General features: G+C 45.3%; 1 protein-coding gene across 11 annotated transcripts in view; it reads right to left on the bottom strand.

Moving 5' to 3' along the window:
- Positions 1-21,584, bottom strand: part of EPS8 (EGFR pathway substrate 8, signaling adaptor) — a 1,020,454-nt gene that overhangs the window by 632,987 nt on the left and 365,883 nt on the right. For 7 of the 11 annotated variants that reach the window (XM_086920872.1, XM_086920932.1, XM_086920898.1 and 4 more), the window contains one exon: positions 75-194. The gene's annotated coding sequence lies outside the window, so the exon portion shown is untranslated. Of the gene's footprint in view, positions 1-74; positions 195-11,017; positions 11,214-21,584 lie in introns of those variants that run through there. The other 4 variants (XM_086920922.1, XM_086920881.1, XM_086920959.1 and 1 more) reach the window with 4 other exon arrangements.

Below are 21,584 nucleotides of genomic sequence, written 5' to 3'. Positions count from 1 at the left end.
TAACAAATACATAGAAAACTATTACAACTATCACTCCATGCCCTTCGTTTACACAGATGAGTCATTGTAATTACTTGTTTGCTGTAATCTTGCGGGCTGTCTCCGCTGGTAGAATCAGGACTTTGGTGACGTTCCCATTGCCTTAATCCACGTCAGTAAAGGAGCGTGTTCACTGCCAAGGAAAATAGCTGAACCTGGAAACAGAAAAAAGTACAACGGCTTAAGGATCCTTTTATTGCTACTTGTGAGGATTACCTGGAATCTCTGTTAACACAGTCAATATTTCCCACTAACTAGCATGAGTTCCAAAAGGAAAGTGTCACTTAGAGCTTGCTCAACCCTTCCACGGATGTTTTGGAGGATGGACACAAACTGGAGACATTACTAAAGTCGGGCTTTTTAGATTAAAAATGTGTCAAAATAAACATTGTATTGCACTAGGTTAAAAAAATCATTATAAAGTCCTATTGCTTGAAATCACAAATCATTCTAGAAATATAGGTCACGTAAATTTAGCGTTACTTGTTGATAACCACAAACTGAGCAGCTCCATGATCTTTCAGAGTCATAGGTCTATCCACACATTATTTATTTGATTTTAAGTGGATTTTGTCTGTCCATGACGACAGTGGATTTACACTTTTAAATAACAATTAATGAAGCTTAACAATGTTTGTAACTCCTTCAGTCAAAAATGTTATACACACATCTGTTGAACAAAGCTGGAGACTTAAAATAGCATGTCATGATGAACCAATAAACACAATTAGGTTAATCACTTTAATCAAACACAATCACAGACCAATATGTACAATTAGAAAAACAGATACATGTGACAGAAGAGTCAAATATTAATCACTAGCAGGCATTTTGGAAGTCATGCTTATCAGGAAGAGAAAGTTTCACAAAAATATGGCAAGTTCGATTGCAGGTTGAACACTACAGAAGATACTGAATGTGCATACTTCCATCTTAGGTATAAGAACCACTAGAAGAGTTTTTAGAGCGAGGATCAATGACACAAAGGAGTAGGCAAAAATATTAGAAAAATAACAGATTCCATATTTGTAATTACTTCACACAAGGAACTGGGTCATTGGAGACAGTTACCCAAAATGAATCAAAGTTAGCATTTAGTCAGTTAAAAAAAATATTTTGGAAAAAAGCATTTTTGTGTAAGGTTATGTAATTTACCATCCTTATTAATTTAGAATAATATGCTATAGTGAATCCTAATCAGCATTTCAGGTATTTATTTTTATCAAATTTTTCAACGATAACCCACTAGAGACTAGCACTTTTCACAAATGATTAAGTTTAACCTTATTTTAAATCGCAACATGGTACTACATAGGGATGCCCTCAGTCATTCTCAGGGCCGGACTGGGAACCACAATCGTCCCTGGAAAAGTGCTCGGCCGGCCCTCCCCTCCCCACTCGGGTGGGTTGTAGGTGCCGCAGAGCTCTTTGCCAGGCCCAGTTTTCAGCCGATTTTGGTACAGGGCCGATTTTGCAGCTATGCTGCAAACACAGCCCCCAGGGGCCCAAAACCGGCCCACACCCGTGCGGCGCACCAAGGGATTGCGCAGTGCTCGCTATGGCCAGTCCGGCCCAGGTCATTCTTCCTATTCAATGTATGTTTATTGCCTTATGTGGAACGCTCTGGAAGTAATGGTATAATTACAAGAGATTCTTTTAAGAAACCAAATATAAATATTTCTGCATATCCCGACAATTTAACTGTGTACCACTCATCCTAAAACCCTCTTATCTTCCCTCTTAGCCCTGCCGTGATTGTGTTGTCCTCTCTTGCACGGTTATATTTCTCCTTTATTCCTTTTTTTGTACTGTTCTGTTATTGCGCCCTTTTTGCCTCAGAACACCCCGCCTGCTCTACCCTCTATTTCCCGCCGTTGCGACCCACTCCCCTGCTCGCCCATTCGCCTCCCATGCTCCCGCCTCTCAGCTGCTTCTCCCTCCCATCCCCCTTCATATGGCGGCCGCTGTGCAGCCGTGCAGGGGACGCGTGCAGCGGGCGCGCCGCTGGCGTGCCGAAGGAGCGCCTTAGGCAAGGCCGTCTGCACCTGTCCGCACTTGGACCGCGTCAGATCCCATGGCCCCTGCGAACGCCATGACACCCAATGCTTTAAGGACCAACTCGACAACAACGAACACAACAGCAAAGAGCTTTTCAACATTGTGAAGGAACTCTCCAGCTCCAATACCAATGACATCACACCCTTGCAAGACCTGTGTGACTCCCTTGCCACCTTCTTCCATCGCAAGATCGCAGACATCCACGACAGGTTCAATAACCTGACCGCCGCGACAACCACCGACACCTCAGAGCCCGCGGCCACCAGCCACATCACCTGATCACCTGTAACAACCTAAATGACGACAACACCATCAAAATCATGAACACAATCCACTCCAGCTCTCCATCAGATACATGCCCACACCACATCTTCAACAAAGCTAGCACCATCATTACACCCCATCTCCGCAAGACCATCAACATCTCCTTCAAGACCGCGACCTTCCCGGAGAGCTGGAAGCACACCGAGATCAATGCCTTACTGAAGAAACCCAAGGTGGATCCGAGGAACCTTAAGAACTTCCGGCCCATCTCCCTGCTCCGGTTCCTGGCGAAGGTCATTGAGAAGACAGTCAACAGACAGCTGACCCGCTACCTCGAGGAGAACAACATCCTGGACCCGTCCCAGTCCGGGTTCCACAGCAACCACAGTACCGAGACTGCCCTCATCGCCGCCACTGATGACATCAGGGCCCTGCTGGACAACGACAAAACCACAGCCCTCATTCTCATGGACCTATCAGCCGCCTTCGACACTGTCTGCCACCGCACCCTACGCAGACGCCTCCACAACACAGGGATCCGAGACAAGACCCTGGAATAGACCACCTCCTTCCTGTATGGCAGAACACAGAGCGTCCGCCTCCCCCCTTTCCATTCCAAAGCCTCCGAGATCATCTGCGGCGTAACCTAAAGATCATTCCTCAGCCCGACACTGATCAACATCTACATGTCACTGCTCGCCCATGTCGCCCGACAGCACGACCTCAACATCATCTCCTACGCTGACGACACCCAGCAGATCCTCTCCCTCACCAAGGAGCCCCTCACCGCCAAAACCAACCTCCACGAGGGAATGAAAGCTGTTGCCGAGTGGATGAAGAACAGCCGTCTGAAGCTGAACTCTGACAAGACAGAAGTCCTCATACTCCGCTCCACCCTGTCAGCCTGGGACGACTCCTGGTGGCCATCCGCACTGGGAGCAGCACCGACACCCACCGACCACGCACACACCCTGGCGTTTAACCTCGGCTCAACACTCTCCATGACCAAGCAAGTCAACGCGGTCTCATCCTACTGCTTCAACACCCTCGCCATGCTCCGCAAGATCTACAAGTGGATCTGCACTGAAACAAGAAGAACGGTCACCCAGGCCCTCGTCAGCAGCAGGCTGGACTACAGAAATGCCCTCTATGCAGGAGCCTTGCCCAAACTCATGAAACGACTACAACGCATACAGAACGGGTCTGCACGCCTGATCCTCGACATCCCGCGCCACAATCACACCACACCTGAGACCTGCACTGGCTCCCCATCAACAAGAGGATCACCTTCAAGCTCCTCACCCATGCACACAAAGAGCCCAACAACACCAGACCCGCATATCTCAACAGATGGCTCACCTTCTACACCCCAAACTCACAGCTCCGCCATCCTCGCCCTCGCCACCATCCCCCGCATCTGAAGAGACCACCGGCGGCAGATCTTTCTCCCACATCACCGCCAAGACCTGGAACACCCTCCTCATCCTCCTACGCAAACCCAGGACCTAATAACCTTCAGGAGGCTCCTCAAGACCCGGCTATTCGAGCAGTAGCAGCACCCCACCCCCGCGCCTTGAGACCCTCACGGGTGAGTAATGCGCTTTACAAATGGATTTATTGATTGAATAAGACCTCTGGGGTCTGAAAGGCCCAGTTCATGGTTTACCCGCTCCGGCAGTATGGAACTCCTCAGAGGCACCTCGAAGTAGGGCTATGTGCGGTCACAAGAGGGAGCACCAGGCAGGCGCAGGTTCTCTCCTCTGAGCCACGCTACTGGTTGGCTCATGCGATGGAGGTTGTTCCCACTTTGATGATGGCATTCTAAGTCCCATTTCCCTTCAAAGAGGGGCAGAAGGAGGGGGAGGCCGTCAGGGCACCAGCTAGGTACTTTGATCCTCTGGCTTTCTTTATTGAAGTTCACAGTATGTGGGCTGGTCACAGCAGCAGTTTCTCTCCCCCAGGAGACGGTCCGAACCTTTGGCCTCAGTGTCTCTGGCAACCCCTCCTGGCATACGGGGTCACCTCCACGGAACTCACAAGTCCAGTCACACAGGTCTGACATTGATGTTCATGGGGAGCCTCCCTTCGGCACACAAGCCACCCATCACAAGTTGGGCAGGCCTGCCGCCCTCCACGCAACCCTCGCTCCTTGGCTCACTCCACGGTGGCCCCTCCAGGCACACGTGGGTCACCAAATCAATCCAACATATGGGCGAAGGCCGCATTGGAGCAAGAACAGATTCCTCACAACTCACACAGGGAGCTCTCAGAGTAGGTCTCCCCCCTTACCGTGCTCCTTTCGACACGCTCTTCTTCCTCACAGGACACACTGGTCTTGGCAAATAGGCAGCCGCTGGTGCTCCAGGCAAGGCAGTCTTGGTTTTCCTAGGTAATGACCATTCACCCAGCAGGGAGACTAGTAGGCCAAGGTCCCCAGTCCTGGTCACAGGCAGAAGTCTTGCAGAGCTTCCCCTCCTCACAAAGCCTGTGTGACTGCTCTAGACACAAAATAAAATGTATTGTCTGAGCCTTTCAGATATTTTGTTGGGGTTCAGCTTCTTTGAAATGGACATCTTTCCTTTTTTTCTTCCTCCTGAAGGATGTCTGTCACAGCAGACACGACGCCAAAGCCGATTAACCCTCAACAAGATTCATGGGAGTGACAAATCTTGACACTGGAGGTCAGCCACAGTGATATCATCAAAAGGATAATCCTGGGCTCTCGTCCCTACTCTTTATGATTCCCTCATCAGCACCATCTCTCTCTTCCCCAGATTTGTCCATGCCCCTTCCTTGTGATGTCATTGAATCAAAGATTAGATCAAAACGGGGGGACACTGTTCCGAAGGAGGGGGTGCAATGTGTCACCCACTCACAAAGATGGAAAAAAGAGAGAGAGACCGAAAGTCAGAAGAGGGGGATCCTTGACCTAGAACCCACTGGTTAGAGGGAAGAACAAGTCTTGCCTCTTTTGGCCCTCACACACCCTGAAGGATGTCATGCTTCATTATTGGACGTGTGCTCCTAGTCGGCCCGGCGCTGCAATGCCCTACGGGCCCCCGCGGGTCACTTTAGTAGAGTTCTTTTGAGAACTACCGTCAGATGCATGAGGGTGTGTAGGGTGAGTTCTATGTGGAGGGTGGGTAAGTGGGTGTGCAAGTTAAAACTGGCTAAGGGTTATGAAAATGGTGTATTTATTGTGCCCAGGTAACTAAAAGATCCCTTTGAAATGCACAAAGAGCCTGTCTCACCCACACATCAGTGTATAACAATCCCAGCTTACAGGAATACAGCAATTCACAAAATGTGTCGGGGAGGGTGGATTCCTCTGCTCATGTTTTCCATTGAGTAGGCAAAGGCTCCCAAAATGGAACCCAATGACCTCCATGCAATGTACCAATGCAGGCATACTTGCACTCAGTATACATCCACAGCACTTACTGCACAGGACTGTTATCCTCATGTATTATGCCACCACAGGTATAACTGCATACGGCAAACACATTCAGTCTGTGTGCATTGCTCAGTACTGCAGCCTTTCTGCATTGTACCAGCGTGTGTTATTTAAAAAAAACACACTGTCAGCATACACACATTTAGCATGGGTGCTCCATACCTCCCCTCAAACCTTGTGTACTGTACATCTTGTGAGCACACATGCACTCACCACGTTTCCATCACTCAAAACCTTCCACATCTACCGGACATAAACCAGGGGTGAGTTAAGCACACAGCAACTGAACATTTGAAAAAGGGAAGTGAGCCTGAAGACCTCACTCCAGTGAGACACAGTAAAAAGGTCCTGTTCACTACTACTGATCACTACAAGGGATGCTGCCATCACAGCACTTGTGCTGCTTACCTCCTGGTGAAGGCAGTAGCCTTCCACCACTATGAGGGTACCGCTTAGGGCACCCCTCTCGGTCCAACCAGACTAGAATAATGAAACAGGCCTATATTATGGCGAGCACACACGATCGGTGTTCAGCTATGACAAAAAAAAAATAATCTGCAGTAGGGATCCAGACAGCAGTACAGTTGGGCACTCAGGTCAGGGGTACATGTCTTTCATTATGCAGAGGACTTTTCCGTTCAGAAACTACAAAACTTACTTGAGTCCCGCTGAAGATCTGCTGCTTAACCCCAAATAATGCTCTGCTACCAGCTGATGTTAATAATCTGATTCCTCTAGATGTAGCTGCTGCCATCAACCCATACCCTTAGATATTGCATGATGACTTAGGCCAAAATAGCCTAACACGCACTATGAATTTGTTGTACCTTGCTTAACTAGGTCTGCACCTCTAAGGACACCAACTTCCAGTGAGCTAAATATATCTAAAACTGTCAAGATTATAGAGCAAGAAAGGGATGAGTATGTAAACCAGGCTAGACTAAATAGCACAAGACTTAAATGTTCCCCAGTGAGTAATTGTACACTATGTACAGTTATGCACAATGATACACTGTGGAAATGACAGCCTGGAGAGTATTTCACATAATATGCTCAATACTATTATTGTAAGTCTGTGCATTGCATCTCTTTCCATGTATACTAATGGGAACATTTGAGAATGTCAAAAGTAGTCAAACTGCATTACTATGGATGAAAATGTACTACTTTTCTTAATAAATTCGTCTCGCAATGTCTAAACATTAAAACGTAGTTGGCTGACAGTCACTTTGAATTTAGTATTGACCAGATCAGCCACACTCTAGTCTGGCCCTTCATTAGCCTCACTTCTATGTTGCTTAATACCAAACTTTGCTGCATATCCTCATGTAAGGATGGCATGTCTATGACATTGCTGAAGTGGTAGTATAAGAGAACTCAATCTTTTGCAAATAATGGCTCCTTCCACACTGGGACGATATCAGTGGGGGTGGACGGGAACTCGGTTGTGGAAGTCCCAACGTTTTCAGGTTTCATTTAAATTTAGCACTTGAGAAAAAGTGGATTATCATCAATAGGAGTGGATGATAGTTTACCACAAATAATAATCTCATTATTCTTGTTAGTCCCAGTAAAGGTTTTAGTAATTTAAACCCAAGCTCAACCCCTGGTAGCTATGGCACAGAGTGGATATGCATAATTTAAGAAAATATTTAAACCATTTAAAAGTATCAAAACTGGTAAGAAGTCAAAAACACAACATAATAAAAATCTTACTCTAATTTATCAAAACAGAGAATAATTTAATAAACAAAATTAAACCAAAATGACAAATATCAAATAAGGGGAATAGGAGTTGTGAATTTTTCAAGGTGTACTTGGAAACAGCACCAAAAAAGCATTAAGCACCAACTGTGGTCATCTGGCTGTGCTTCATCGGGACCTAGGTGCTATTTAAGACTTACAGAGATTGAATGTGGGTCTGGTAGAGAAACCAGGTTCATCCCAGGTGGAAGTTTTTTCTTCTTTCCTAACCCCTTTGCCGCGGGGCTAATTCCCCCCGTTGCGGGGGAGAGGGGCCGCGCGCAGCGCCGCGGTGCCTGTGACGAGCTCAGCTCATCATGCAGCATGGTGGCGCTGTGCTCATGTCGAGCTGAGCTCGTCATGACCACGCCCATTTAATGGAACGCCCAGCACAGCAGGGGAATTATCCCCACGTGGGCGTTCCACAGCAGGTATAACGAGCTCGGCTCGTCATGAGCACAGCTCCACTGTAACGCGGAAGGTGTTAAGTCTCTGAAATGGAAGTTAAGAATCCTCAGCAGGGCAAGGAGACAGGTTGTGGCCAAGAGGCACTCCATGCGGCTGGAGAACAGTCGGACATGTTCATAGTGAAACCATTAACTTTTAGTGGGAAAGCTCCAGGTGGACAATTTCAGAAAGTTATGCCCAAGGAAGGTCCCTCTCTAGCCCGATACTTTTGCCAACCAAATTCCACAAGTGGGGCAAGGTTGTAAGCTGTAGCCGAACAGGGCTCCCTCAGGCCAGAAACCCTTTCAGCAAGGTCACCCTATTACGGATTAGCTGCTGCAGAAAAGCTTCAAACTGGATAACCAAGAATAGTTGGCCCAGTGCCAATGCACCTTCTTTGGATTCACTTGGCAGGTTTGTCCCAGTACTCTGGAGGTCTTTGGAGCCAAATAGTTTCTATAACCCAGATTTTTGAAGAGGTTAGTAGGAGTTTACTTTGACATAGACAATGAGCCCAGGACATAAGGATTAGCATTTTGGGTCAATACTCACTTCAGCACTAACCACAAGCAGGGTTCTTAGCAGGTCCAGTTGGAACTGGTCAGCTGGTCTCTTCAAGAAAAAGACATCTAGCAGCTTGTTGTATCCCTGTAACTTAATGGGTCAGCCAACTGAGCCTTGTTCCCAGAAAAAGCAACTGAACTCCAAGTAGGAGCAGGTCCAGCCGTTCAGGTCTCCTCACTTGTCTCAACAACAGGGGAAGCCTTGCAGCCATTTTGCTCTCTTTTATAGGGCCAGCAGTATTCTGAAGAGGGTGCCCTGGGCAGCCACATTCATGCATGGCAGAGGCTTGGTGTGGAAAAGGCGATGCACTCCTGGTCTCTCCCTAACAAATAAGAAATAAGTTCTTAGGGGTAACCCTCCCCACTTTTGTAGCTATAAATCCCACAGTGCCCCTCTCCATCTAAAACCATAATGGAAAAATTCTTCTTGCCCTTTGCAGAGCTACTGTGACAACTCTACAAATATAACCAGGGAAATGAGCAACCTCCTCCTCTGTGGTCACTGAAAACGGTTTCTGTGGGCTGCAGTTATTTTTGCACTCACACTATGTTGAGTGGCACAATATGTGCTGCAGTTCTGTAGTGACATTTAACTAACAAGACCTGGATACGTTTGTACCATATACTAGAGATTTATAGTGAATTTAAATATGCCAATTAGGAGTATGGCCAATTCTGACATGTTTTAGAGATGAGTGCACATGCACTGGGGCATATTTAGTCCCAGTGCTCAGAGTCAAACAGGAGTGTCAGACCACAATATGCGGGTGATAATGCAAAAAGAGGCATTTTCATACAGTAGTATCTCGTATTCCTTTTGGTAATCCCAAACACCTCTGGTCAATGGTGACCTATGTACTGTCTGACCCCTACATGGTCAGATTCTGTAAACAAGTATTTCTTCTCTGTTTATTGTCGGTCAGGTAGGTGTTTCTCACTTGTTCAAGGTAATCACCACTGGTGGTTCGGGCCTCCACAGACCAAACCACCAGAGTGTAAAGCAACACAAGTAAGTCAGCCAACTGATCTACTGTATTTCTCTGAGCTATTATCTGTGCTTCCATCAATATGGAGCCACATATCCAACACCTACTGAATGCCTTCAACAGTAATGCAACACTTCTCTAAATCATTAGTCACCATTGCTTTCAAGTGAGCATTGACCACCACTTCTACATCCTCATGTGCCTGGAAATCTTTGACTGAAACAACCACACCTGACATAACTATCACTGAAGAATTATTGAAGGAAGCAGAGATCGGGAACCAGGTTAGAAGCAGTACAAATATAAGAGCAAATGTTACATGCCTGGTGCTATTTTTTCCACGTGCAATGCACTTTCCTCATCTCAAAGTATTACTTCAAGTCGAAAGATTTACTGTTTAAGGAAAATAGCATGAACACATACCAAAAGATTTTTAGCTTTCCAGGCTGAAGAGGTGCACTTGTTTTAAGTCTACTTACGATCTGCAGTTGTCTGATACACCATAGATCTACAAACATCTGATAGGCCAGGAGATACTTTTTACAGTTTCTAGAGAAAGCAGAATTATGCTGGACTTTAAGTATTTTAGGTTCTTGCCAGCTAGTATTTAGTATTTGCCTTGATCATATACTGAACAGCTGCAACCCCACAATTCACTTGGTCTAGCTTAACACCTTGAAGAGGTTTTTTTTAGGATTGATTTGAAGTTACCCCATGCTACGGAATAGGCAGTATTCATGCGTTGCATTGTGTTGGCCTTATTTCCCTGCATCCCAAGTTCTGCAAGTGGGTCGCAGCAAGAAAGAGTGGCGGATGATGTGTTCTTCCTAAATGGGCTCAATAAAGGGGGTCAAGATCCAACTTACAGCGATCACTGAGGGAAACGCAAACGATACGTCCAAATGACTCAGTTCTCCAGGGGTGAGGAAAATGGGCAAGTATCAGCTTACATCATTCACCATTCACTCTTGCTTCCCAGCAAAAGGTTCAGAAATTCTAAGATTCGATACATACTTTATTCATACTCAGAACCTTCTCACGCTGTCTTTGGGGCACAGAATGAAATGCTCATCCCAAAAGGTCAAAAGCAGATCCCCATTGATGTAAGAACTGGACCTTTTGTGAAAGAGACAAGTAGACACTCAGAAGGTGAATGTTTAAGGAAGAAGAAAGCGAATACAAAAAGCGCATAACGAAATCGTACACAAGATCTCAACACTGGAAAATGGGGTTCCAAAAAACTGCGTCAAACAAATACTAAGGGAGACCTAGTGTACAACAGCTACAAATAGTTACCATCATTTCCCACCATGAACCACAATCTCCATCACTAAACTAATCCTTTGCCACGCCCACCACAAAATCTAGTGGTGGGCTGATCTTCTTACCTACAGTACTCCCAGCCCGCCCCTCCACTCCACTCTACAATAAATCCAGGCCATTAAGTAGTTTTTTGTACAAACCTCGTCTCAGCTGCTGTTCTTCCCTCCTCGTCGAATAAACGCATTCCTAGTATGAAGCTTCAAGCAGAGTGCGCCAAAAAGGACTGAACAGAACACCCCCCATACAGTATCACATTCAGTTCAGCAAAGTCATGTGGAAACCTCCTCCTCTCAGCAAATCCGAGAGAAGTGCCTGGGAAATTATTAACATCGGCCCGGAGAGCGACTGCCGCGCAAGGCCATGAATGCACAGGGGCGTCGCCCGGCATATCGGAATACAAAGCGCGCTGCGTATGCACGCAGGAATTTAGATTACCGCTGGCACGAGATCGGGGTAGCGCCGGAAACGATACAATAGGCTTCGAAACCTTGGAGTCTAAACTGTGAAATTGCTACACGGAGCGTTGAGAGGTACATTACATGCAAAATAGCAACTCGAGTGACGACAGAAGCAAAGAATAGGCATAATGAGCAGGTTCAGCACCTGCTGCAGCTCGGGCAGGGCCGCTGCCTTGGCTCATTTAGTTTGCACCGACTTGGAAGGTGAAGATGAATACGGTTTGCTCCGGCACAGATCCGGGTTACATCATCCAAGCGGGCACACAGCTACTCCCAAAGAGCACCCCGACAGCAGCCTTACTCCAATGAACGCGAGGCACTACAACCCTCTCCCATAGGCACTCCTGACCGAGGAAGAGGGGCCCGAATAGAAGCAGGGGGCCTGTCTGATGGGATGACTATAGCATCCAATTATAATAAGACAACAAAGATTTATTGGATGCAATACTTAGTTTTGGGGGAATAACATGCAGATTCTAGTGTTCAAGTACCAAATCTGCATGTCCCTGTAAACACTGGGTCCTTCCCACTTGTTAAATTCCAGCAGTTTTGACCTGCTGAAATGTAAAGTAGAATGCCAACTTTATCACACCTGATAACCACTGATTTACTTTGATTTCTGCTGAGGTGGAACAGCAAACAGAAAAGGTGAAACTCGATTTCAGTTTTTCTCTTGCTTGGGTATGACGGTGAAGGGCTTGCATCAAACAGGTCAGCTGGTCCTGGTTGCCCCACTGGAGAAGCTAACAAATGTAGCGCGAGACCCAAGCATTTATGATTAGAATGTGATCACATTTATAACATTCTCCTGAGCATAGTTCCGAAGTAAAGCAAAGGTAAACACTGTGGGTGTATACCTGATCAGTCAAACAGGTGTTCGTGCTATTTTTCCCTTTCATCAGGTCTGTTCCTTCTACCCCTCTATGTAGAGGAAGCTACTGGCACTGTATTTTATGGCGCAATGGTTCATCAAACTTCCAGTTTACCCTCTTAGAGCATAAATACAAGTTTGAGGCCTTCTTGTCTTGTTTTTGTACGGAAAAAGTGAAAACCCCCAAGCTTTTCTGGAATACTGGATAAAACAGGAAAACTCGATGTGGAAATATATTGAGGACTTCAGTCTTGAAGTTATGCCACGAACTGATATTGTTCTCATGAAATTTTAAACAATGTAAATACACGAGGGTAATGCAATATAAATCATTAAAAACATTTCTCGGATACCCAAACGAGACAGAACACAGAAATGGCCCAATGTAAGCATTTTGTGTTCAATAAACTTCTGGTAAGAGATCACTGTAAAGGGATTTATCTATTTTAGGAACTAGAATTATGTCGCTTCAAATATAAAAACAAAAGCAAGTACCTGCGACAGGGAACACTATGTATTTAAAAAGTGTTCCTAGACAGAACTAAAGGTTGAAAAGGCATTCCATTTTCCATTAGGCCAACCTCGGTATGATTAAGACTATCTTACCATCTTTTGGCCTGAGAAAATGCAATTAAAGTAATTAAAAGGAATTTCCTAATTATATTTTAAGATCTAATTTAATGGTGAACTCAGATTGTTGATAACCTGAGTGAAGTAGTAACTTATTAAAATATACTTTTAGGCTGTCTGACCTAGAGCAGTCTAAAAACCAATTTTGCAACCTATCACCTTACTCAGAAGACAATGAGATGCCTCTGAGTCCAGGAAGGGCACTGTGGTATTAACTGCTGACCACTTAGCAAGGACTACCTATCTGAGAGGGGCCAGTTTGCAAATAAATGCCAGCCTTAGCACGACCTCTTTTGACTTGGTAATGCGACGGAGGGCTTTTCCAATTAATTCCCAGGGCATTCCTATACAGCCAGGTTCCAGTCGCAGTGGGGTAAGAACCCACAGGAGGTGGGGGGAAAACCCATCTAATTAGGGGAAAGTCTACCGAGCTGAAGGCAAACCTACCTGGAGGCAAAAGGGTTCTTTCATATTGAAACAAAGGTTCCTGGGTAACTTTACAGTGAAGCAAATAAGTAGTTCTGCAAAAGGAAGTAAGGGACCACGAGAAAATAGGTATGACTGGGTGGCAGAATTTCCCCAGTCACTGCTTTTAAGATAACCACTTACAATGCAAACATCAACTTGAACTCCTCTTCATAACACACTGTTTTTGAGGGCTGAGTTTAACCCAACTTATGAAGTATGGTCAAAGAGGCCCTACTTTCAGCTTCAATACTGTTATATCACAAGATGTTGCTTCATTATGGGATTTTCCTTCCAGGACAGTTTGGGGCAACGCATGCAAAGTAGCTCAACTGCTTCAAAGCACTTCCATGACATACAACAGTACCTTTTGACATTGTTGATCAGCCAAATATTGCTTGTTCCTCTTTATAACAAATACTTTTTTTTCTATGGTGAGCCTGACATGCAACACTTTGTCTGGATTTCGAAACTCAAAATATCATGACTCTCGGGAAGATTCTGGCACTCAGTTGACAACGTTTGACAAAGACATTTGAGGAGCTTAAAATCCTCCTCGGATTGTTGGGTTTGAGGGAGATTTTTGCTGGTCAAACCCTTAAAAAGCATCTATAAAGACAGTACATCTACTCATTTCTATAGCACTACCAGGTCTGTTTCATTGTCACTTAGTTCTGTTCTTAGTTCAATTATATACGTGATATTCACTATGAATAAACTGAATATAAAATGAATATTCTACTCATTAGACACCATTAATGGCTGTACTGTGAATCTTCATTCATGTCGATTAGTTATCAACATTGGTGTCTTAAACTGCCATTTCTAATATACACTACATGTTGCAATATGCTTTATTGAGTAATCAATCCATTAAAGAAAAATAAGCGTCATTTCAAAACATGAACAAGGACACTCCAACAGTTCGAGACTCACCCAATTGGCTTTTTGATGTTACCTTGTTGATGTATGCTAGCCGGTATAACCGTATTTGTACAGGGTCCTGTTCCCTAATGTTAGCATAGCCTCATGATGTTCTGCCTAGGAAACGTAACATTTTTGGAAATCTGGGTGGCTGGCATGGATCGGTAGAGGTGCAATGCTCAGAGGAATCTGGCGAAGTCAGCTGAACATATTGTTATAGTGTTCTTGGCTTCGTTTACATTTCGGTTAGACCGTACCTCGCCTAGTGGTCACTGTACACTGAGTAGGATGAATTAGCAAACGTGTAAGAAAGCTATGAATGTCTTTAGGACTTTTTTTTTTAATAAATGCTCTACAGTTATTGGAGACTGCTGCCAATGATATTAAAGTATTTTTAGAGTGCTAAACATTGTATGCTTGCAGACACTAAATTAATTTTGCACATTTGATTGTATTTACATTTTCTGTTCTTTAGTGTTATATATTCTTTTTTATAGCATTAATACACAATTGACAAATCTCAATAAATAATATGATTCAAAAAGTATTCATGGAGTGTGTGAGAGACAGTCTGGTGCATCATGAAATGGGTTGGATCAGTATCTGGGACACATCTTGAAGTTGTTCTTGTTTGGAAATTAAGGGTTGGGATCTCAAAATAAGGATTATTTGAGAGCAAGGACTTTACATTAAGTCTCCCACAGGATCAGAAGCCCCACAAGCAGTTACCAAAAATCAAAAATAAGAGTGCAACATTTAGAGACAAATGAAACAGAGCATGGAAAATGTCTGGTGTTCAAAGCCAGTCTTTTGGCTTTGTCAATGCTTGCATTGTAATGTTTTTTGTAAACTTAATGTTTGGAGGGCGCTGCCATAACCTCATCAACCTAAAAACAAAAGGTCAGCTAAAAGCAAAAATACGTTCATTTGGTCCCGAAAAACAGGGAAATTCATGACATGTGGATGTCCTCCTTGTGAAAGGGCTAAAGGCCATCTCTCACATTGAAGACACTGGGTGAAGTGGGCTGACCCGCGGGCTCCAATATGTATGCTGTGGTAGGTTGAAGAAAAATGTGAATGACAATAACAAACCTGGATGAAGAGGGATGGCTGAAGCCCCTTCAGTTATATTATTCGTATAATATTAGTAAAAACAAAAGGCCTTAGCTAACTCCAGACCTAAAAAAACGGTGGGGATGGCATACTGCACACATTGTGAAGGACTTTAGTGGTCTATGGTCAAATAAGGTAACCCTCCACTTAAGCAACATATTATTGCTACATGGAGAGTCACAGTCCCTGAAACAACAATGAGAAAATAAGGTGAAATTCTGGCCTATCTGTAAGGCACAGGTTCTACTTAAAGTGACGATCAACAGTCTAATTGGCTTACATGGACCAATATTTATCAAAGGATTTTGGGCATCACTTAACCCACCGTTGATCTGAGTGAGAGTAACACTTGTTCAACACTTAGAATGGAATTCCCTTTTGTGCAAAGCTGCCATTTGAACTGCAGAAGAACATGGATCTTTAGAAGTTCTAATAAAGGCGTTTTCTTCATATTATATAAGCATTCTTGGCTCTTCTCTTTGGAGTTGTACAGACCTATTCGGAAACTGCCCATACGAGCTGCCGTAAGAGTTCACAAGGCAGTAGTGCATGCTAAATGACATATACCACGTATTGCATTTGTTTTTGCTAAACACAGAAGTATTAAAACTGCTTAAAAACAATCATTGCCAACAGCTGACATTTTCTATGAATCTACCTTAACCACTCCCCATGCTCCTTTGGAATCATCACTAATCCAAACAAGAAAGAATTCAAGACTGGAACGCACTGCAATAAATGCGGACACTAACCCATTTATGAGATCTCTTTGGTAGGTTTACGACCATTCTTATTGCTGATGGGTTTAACATTCAACCTGGAATATTTGTATTATTCCTAAGATGTGGAATCAAGCACATATGCAACAAGACTGGCATTAGAGATGTAACTTTTCTGTATCGATTGGACCTTTGAAGGGGTGCACTCCTATTGGATAATTAGATGTTCTCAGGCACCACTTTCGTGGTGAAACGCACATTCATAGTCAATCATTACGGTTTTAACACTACAGACAGACCTAGATATGCCAAACATACAAACAGGGCTTCAGAAACTCTGCAATGACTGCACTGCACACAATTAAAAGACATTTAACTGAGAAATTTGTTGTCTTGTGATAAATGACCTTTGAGTTTAAAAAAAGGGAGGGATAATGTGTTAAGTTCACAACATTGTGCAAAGTTGCTTAGCTTCTGTTACTAAGGCGTTGACCAAAGTTTCCTCTATTGTGTCATTAAGTAAATATGTATCTAGCTCCTGTGTTTTCAGATAAAAGCAAAGCAACGAACAGTATGATATGAAGCCAACAAGAATGTAACTGATACCCTTAAAACTCGCTATAGGCAAATGGCGGATGGTTTTATGAATATCTGTGCTATCAACGGCACTGGAAATAGCCATAATAGCTTACGTAATGAGACATAATTGGGGAACAATAACCGAATCAAAACCATTCAACGTCTTAACTACTCCGTGAATCAGATTTTGCAATGCAAATGCTTTAGTTTTGGTGTTAATGCATCAATGCTTTGATACCTGGAGGCTGCAGCATGTACCTTTGCTGACTGACATAAAACCCTCAAGGACACAAAAAAACAGGAATTTAAAAAGGACAGCTCGTTAGAACCTGTGCCATCTGCAATGAGATAGTAACTGTGTAAAGACAGACAGCATGCATCCCCAGTCACGTAAAACATCACAAACATCACATCAAAACCCCAACACGTTCAATTGAGGATAAATATAAAATCAGACACCCTGCCGGACATGGCCCTTCAGAGGGTTTCCCTAAAATGTTGCTTTTTTCTCCTGGTTTTTCAGGATTCATAGCCTTAGGACTTCCAGTGGGAGCAGCCTTATGTTGTTTGCTATTATTGGATTCACAATAACATACCCTCTCTTGTGGTAAAGGAGGATCGGCCATTAATAGCTTAAAAATGCCACTTCTTAAAAGTGGGCATTTCTCTGTGCTAAACTCTTGTGTGCCGTTTAGTTTAGCTCCATACCACACTGCAGGCTGGGGGAGCACATCTGTGCATTCTCCAGAGACATCCATAAACATTGGGCATGCAACTGGAAGGAAATACCTCTGCCAATTGAGGACTTAGCTGGATAGATTGAGGGGAGAGGTTTCAACACTTAAGACTCTAGGAAGCCAGAACATGGCCCACTAAATATTAAGATTTGCATTCCAAGGCATCAAGGCAGACAGAACTGAAATTAGTGGAGACATCTGTAGTTTAAAGGGCAACTCTCTGAACCACCCTCTACTTCAAAGGCATACCGAGGCAGAACTACTGGTGCCATACTTCAGCAGGGTGGAGGTACACCTGTGGGGAAGTGGGGCCAGACATCTTGGACTGCATGGTGAAAGCAACCAGAGAAATCTGTTGTATACAAGGAGGAGATTGTTCACAGAGTGTTCTGTCTTGCTCTCAGTGTTGCAAATCAACTGCCTTCTCCTCACCTGGCCAGACGACTTTGTGTTGCCAGGTGGTATTGCCCAGACCAGGCCTGGGTGGTGTGCATAAATGACTGGGCTGAGGAACACTTCAGAGAGTGATTAGAAGCAGGTCGAGAGATTGCATGACTTTACTGTGCTTTGCAGAACTGAGCTGGTGCCAGAAGGCAAATTGAGGGACCTTTTGATTGAACTGGAACAGCCTCTAGCCCATTTTCTGCTCCGCATAAAGTGGGTGAACTTTCACAGTAGAACCAACCCTCCATTCGACGAATGTCACTTGGCTACCCGGATAGATACTCCAGCCTTCTCCCCTGGGCACCTGAAAAGTGCGACTCGGGCCTTAAACCGGTATAGTAAGGGGTGTGGGATTCGGACTCTAATCTATGGGCAGGGTAGTGGGGGGGGGGGGGGGGGGTAACAGGTGTGTGAGGGATTGTGTCCACATTCATATTATCAACGGATCTGTTGAATATAATTTTCACTGCATTACAATGCAGCGAGCGTGTGTGCTTCATACGGAATTGCCAATATCCTGTGCACCACGTTGCGGCTCTGTATGAGTGTGGGGAGCGGGCTGCATGAGAGCAGCCTGCTAATAGTTGCACTGCGCAAACACAAGGAGATGATGGACTGAGCGCTGAAACTTTTCAGACACTCACCCCTAGTCACAGATCTGGGTTGAATCCATCATCGTTCTTTAGTTCACTTTGTCACCCAGTTCAGACACAGTTATATGCAAATCAGTCTTGACCCTGTGCCTCATGGGAACTGTCCAACCTGAACTGCCAAGCCATGTCTTCCCTGGACCAGAAACAAGTATCCTGAGACCGGTTTAGGGATAACAGCCCTTATCAGCCAGGCTAGCTTGAATTCAGTGGCAGAGTGAGCAAGGGACCCACGTCTGGGTATACCCTGCCAACTTAGGGCGAACAAAGCAAATACAAGGAGATGATGGACAGAGCGCTGAAACTTTTCAGACACTCAGCCCCACCTCACCTATCATGGATGCCAATTAAGTATCAAAATCAATACCAAGATATAGCGAGAAGTGCAACAAACAAAGTTGCTCCTTTTCCTAACGCCGTAACAGCACTAAAATCTTTATTCTCGTTGGGGCCCAAAACGCTCAGATTACAATAACCACAAAGTTGTGCTCCATATCATGCCGCTCCTTGCACCTGCCTCTTAAACATTTCTATTGCCGGAAGGATAAGAAACCACTCAGACTTTATGCCCATCCTATTATTAGTCACACCCCACAGTTTACAGAGTGGTAGCTTTTTGCAATGTGCGGTGCCCATGATCCAGAATCAGCCATTAAGACCCCTAGATAGTCAAATTCAGTTACCCTTTCCAGTTCTTCATTCCTCAATTTTTCCGTGCCATTCACCCTCTTCCCCCTGGTATAGACCAACAGTTTAATTTTAGCAGAACTTACCCCAAGACTGTAGTCTGAACTAAATGTACAGAAGTTGTCAACAAGGCTAAGAATGCCCACCCTTGTTTTTGCCAGCAGGAGACTATTGTTGGCAAAAAGGAGGTCTGGGATTTTCTACCCAGCAAAAGTAGGGGAATCACTGACAGTTAAGTATTTCACACAGTTATTAATATAAAGAAGAAAAGGGTAGGAGCCATGTTGCACCCATCAAGGATGCCCCTACTAACAAAACTTTGATCAGGCAGTTCCCCCATAGCGCCACATCATACCTGGCATAGTTCCCCTCATAGAGGCGTACTACCATCTTTATCAGGTTACATGGGACCCCCTTCTCCCGCAGGGTCACCCATCGCTTTTCCGTAGGGACCAGATCAAAAGCGGCATGGAGGTCGGCAAGTGCCACAAAAAGGTCACCCCCCACTTACATCAACTGTTTTGAATTTGACCAGAAGAAAGTGGAAAGCCTGGACAATAGACCAGGTTTTTGCTGCTTGCAGGTTGGAAATTAAATCGTTATCATTTATCTATTCCAATAACCATTTCAGAATTTGCTTGCAAAATCCTTCTAAATGCTAGTGTCCACTGGGCTGATGGAGCGGTAATTGGATGGCACACCTAGTGTATTCTTGAAAACAGGAACAATCTCAGCCTCCGCTCCCCCCCCTCATGAGGGCGGTATTGGTGCCTCTCGTGCAATTGCATAAGTAATGGTGTTAACATAAGGGACCCAGACGTTACCATCAGATTTATAAAGGTCACCTAGAATTTAATCGAAACACAGTGCTTTCCATTGCTTCAGCCATTTAATAGTTAAAGCATTCTATTCCAAGGAGTACTCTGCCGGAGCAAAAGGCTCCTCCTCTTGGGTACAAGAGCAGATGCAGTTTGGGTCACATTAGTATCTGGCATACATGAATAAAGGTTGCACAAATTGGCAACCCACTCACAGGGCAGCATAGATCAGTCTCTGCAGAAGTCTGAGAATTCCTGCCACTAGCGCTATAAACAAGAAATAATTTTCTGTTCGTTGGCTGATGAACCCTCAAGGAGGTCAGTCCAAAATGTACACTCCCAGGTGGCTTTCGAGTGCTTTATTTATCACCTGTTCTGGGCTCTACACACCCTGATCCCCGGTCTGTTTTGACTTTTGTTTGCTTTTTAGGTCTCGCTGGAGACCTATTGTTATTAAGTCGGCTCTCAAGGGACGTAGACAGGGGCACGCGCGGCGATTTCACAGCGTTGACGCGCATGCCCCGCCCCCTGGAGCTGTGCACATATCCAGATTGCCAGCCATGCCTCTCTCAGTCGCTTGCACAACCACACACACGCAAGCACACACACGCTCACACACACAGGCGCACCCCCCCAACCTGCTCACACGCACACACACACACACACACAGTCACACAAGCACATCCATACACTCCAAGTGCCCATCTCTGTCTCGCTAGCCTGATGCACCAAAAAACACGTCTCCCCTACTCACCGGGCTGACTCGGGACTCCCCCGCTGCTCTCCAGGCCGGTCTTTCCTCCTCAGGTGTGTGTCAGTGGCTCAGGCTTGGCAGCAGGCGGGGTTCTCCATGATCACGCACCTGCAAATCTTCCGCTGGCTTCGCAGATGACGAGTTTCCTAGACGTCCAATGTGCACGCTCACGGTACACGGAACCACGCACAGCGTGACTGAGTGTGCGCCCGTACAGCTGAGGTGCATGCTCGCACGATCACGACATTATCCTTGCTCGCTCCCTCCCTTCAGCAGGGCCGCACTGGGAAGGCAGGCACTGAGCGATGATAGGTTATAGGGTGGTTAGTTGTGTTTTTAGGGGCTCCGTTACAGCCCACGGCTACCAGTGCATGTCCGTTGTTTCCTTACTGTTGCTGGAGCAGTAGGAGCTGTGTGTTTTTTCTGACCCCTTCCCTTGTCACCTCGGCCCCAATGTCTTTCAGGCCTTGGTGGATGAGCGGTGTGTTTGCCTAGGCCTGCTGCAACAACACCTTTCCCAGAGGAACAGGCGTGCTTTCTCTTCCGTTTGTTTTCCATGCGACGTTGTCCGTGCCCTATTTACTCCCTCCCCCCCTTGTCCGTGATCTCTTTACTCCCTCCCCCTTGTCCGTGATCTCTTTACTCCCTCCCCCCCTTGTCCGTTATCTCTTTACTCCCGCCCGTTGTCCGTGATCTCTTCACTCCCGCCTCCTTCCCATTGTCCCTGCTGTCTTTACTCCTGCCCCCCACCCGTTGTCCGTGATCTCTTTACTTCCTCCCCCCACCCGTTGTCCGTGATCTCTTTACTACCGCCTCCCTCCCATTGTCCCTGCTGTCTTTACTTCCTCCCCCGCCCGT

The sequence above is a fragment of the Lissotriton vulgaris genome, chromosome 1_1, assembly GCF_964263255.1.
Source record: "Lissotriton vulgaris chromosome 1_1, aLisVul1.2, whole genome shotgun sequence".
NCBI lineage: Eukaryota > Metazoa > Chordata > Amphibia > Caudata > Salamandridae > Lissotriton > Lissotriton vulgaris.
This window is presented reverse-complemented; position numbering and strand designations above follow the sequence as displayed.